General features: G+C 54.2%; 1 protein-coding gene across 1 annotated transcript in view; it reads right to left on the bottom strand.

The window, feature by feature from the left end:
* SH3GLB2 (SH3-domain GRB2-like endophilin B2) overlaps positions 1-2,467 on the bottom strand; it is a 16,910-nt gene that overhangs the window by 11,205 nt on the left and 3,238 nt on the right. The gene's annotated exons all lie outside the window — the stretch shown is intronic.

Below are 2,467 nucleotides of genomic sequence, written 5' to 3'. Positions count from 1 at the left end.
CACGATCCAGCCACAACCCAGCTACGCTGTTAATCCTCTCGGGCCCCACGTCTCCTCTCCCAGGTTAATCTCTTTGAGCTCTCCCAGATCTACTTACTCATGCTGACCCGATTTGCTGGCATGAGTGACCAGTGTGTGGAAGAGCAGTCAGGCAGACCCAACAACAGGGTTTTTTTTTAAACCATCTTGGAGTTTTGGGGATGGCTGGAGGAAGGAATAAGGAGGAGCGATTCCTATTACAAGTCAAACCTGACTACAGGGAGAAAAAGGCACCAGTGAGATTTGAGGCCAGCACAGAACTAAGCTTGACTCCTCCCTGTGGGGGAAGAGATGTTTCACAGAACAAACTTCTTATATTTGGGGTTTGGTTTTTTGTCTTTTAAAAAAGATTAAGAGCAACTGAAGAAATCTCTCCTCCCATTCCTTGGTCTCCAGGGAGTCCCCAAACTAGTCACAGCACATGGGATGAAGGAGGCGAGCTGCTCCTGCACTCCTCTGCGTGGAGAAGTTCTATTTGCAAGCAGTGGTCAAAAGGGACCCACCTCCCTCCCTCTTTTGCTCTGGTAATGGGGAAACTGGCAGAGCCCTGGAGCCTGGAGGACAGAACAGCACCACAACCAGACCAAACCTGCCTGTCATTGTCTCTGGGCTGCCCCTTTCCAGGAGAGGGACTTGCTACCCAACCCAGCGTCCTCCTGCCTGCAGCCAGAGGAGCCTGAGTTGTCTTTTTGGGAGCCCCTGCCTCTCTTGAGCACTGCTTGCAAGCAGCATTGATGGAACCGAGTGCATGCTCCGGAGGGGCTGCAGGCAGCCGACAGACACTCCCATCTTTCTGGAGAACTTTCCCCAGGCAGCCACAGCCCTGACCACGCTCAGTTCATGCTCCAGGGCCAGTCCCCATGGGACACAGGAGATATGAATTTTCATTTAAAATGGGAAAGAGACAATGAGAGGTGTGTTAAAGGAAAAAAATCACAGCACTGTTCACACAGTCAATACTCACATCTCCCTCACACTGAGCAAATTACAAAGAAACAAAACAAAAAGGTTAGTAAACAAAACAGCATCAACAGGAAGGACAAAGCACAAATTCCAACGGAAATGCACAAGCCCAGACACTCAACCAGCAGCTCACAGGTCTGCACTTGGAGGGTCAGTCACAAAACAGAAGCTGTGGGAACACAGGTTTGCACCACAGAGGGGAAGAGCAGCAAGAGGGTGGTGAGCTGGGAGAGGTGCAGTACTTTAGGCCAGCTTGGATGGAGAGATGTGACACAGGACTCCAGGCATGTTACAGGGAATGTTGTGGTCTAACCATGAGTTAATACACCTAGAGCAGAGGCAGCAGTTCTCTCCCCCCATGCTGGGAGCTTCCGCCCGTGCCTCGTCCTCTAGCAGCCAGTTGGGCACCCGGGAGCCCCACCTTTAAGCTGGGTAAGAGATGGGTGCCCACAACAGCAGCTGAGGTTGCTCTTCTGCTGCGTGATCTCTGTTTCAGAGAAACAGAGAGGCTGAAAGGTGGCTCGGGGTGAACACCCTGGACTGGCTCTACACCCTGCCTGGGGCACCCCAGCCCTGCAGTTCCACTGGGAAACCAAGTTTTTCTTTTGCAGCTCCAGGGAAGTCCCTCAGCCAAGGGTCTGTGTGTAGGTGAGAGGCCTTGGCATCACTTCAGGTGGGGAAACAAGGTGAAAAGGGTGGAAGGGGAGGAGGCAGCACAGGAGGTATCGGAATTCCTGCTCTGATTTGAGCTTAAGATGAATCAATGGCCACTATTTCTCACTGAGACTGGGGACACTGTCCGCTTCAGAAGGGGAGTCAGAGACCCCTGCAGTTACCTTCAGGATCTGGGTGATCTGGCTGATGAGAGGAGGCTTTTTTAAAAGGGCAGCTATTGCTTTTGTTCACACAAAGCTTTGTCCAGGGCTTTCCCACACAGGCCTGAGCACTGTCAGACCTGCTGATGGAGCGTGCTGAGCTTAGCAGACCTTCCCCATATGGCGTGTAGGCAGTTAGAGCTGGAGAGAAGGGAAAGCGCCTGGGAACTGGCTACCCAGGGAGCTGCAAGGCCAGAGGCCCAGCTGAGCAGATGGCTGGAAAAGGAGCTCATGGCAAGGCTCCTAGACTGCTATCCCAGAGATGGAGTGACAAGGATTCCTGCCTGTTCTGATTGCACACGTTTGCTAGTTGAGCTCCTGGCCCCAGGCTAGAAGCAGAACTTGGCACGTCCCTGTGCCAAGAGCCAGAGCGCTACAGGATGGCAATCTGCCGCAGCAAGGCTCTCCAGGGACCCCAGCAGTGCCCAGCTACACCCCCTCCGCCTCTCCCAGGGAGAGCCCAGCCCCAGGAGGTGCCTCGGGCCCAGGGAGCACCCTGAGCTGACAGGTCCTGTCAGCCTCAGCCAGGCACTTTGAAGGGCTCGTCCCCACTGCTCAGGCCCGCGGACAGGGACACTGGCTGCCTCCCC

The sequence above is a fragment of the Buceros rhinoceros genome, unplaced genomic scaffold, assembly GCF_000710305.1.
Source record: "Buceros rhinoceros silvestris isolate BGI_N320 unplaced genomic scaffold, ASM71030v1 scaffold7631, whole genome shotgun sequence".
Lineage (NCBI taxonomy): Eukaryota > Metazoa > Chordata > Aves > Bucerotiformes > Bucerotidae > Buceros > Buceros rhinoceros.
This window is presented reverse-complemented; position numbering and strand designations above follow the sequence as displayed.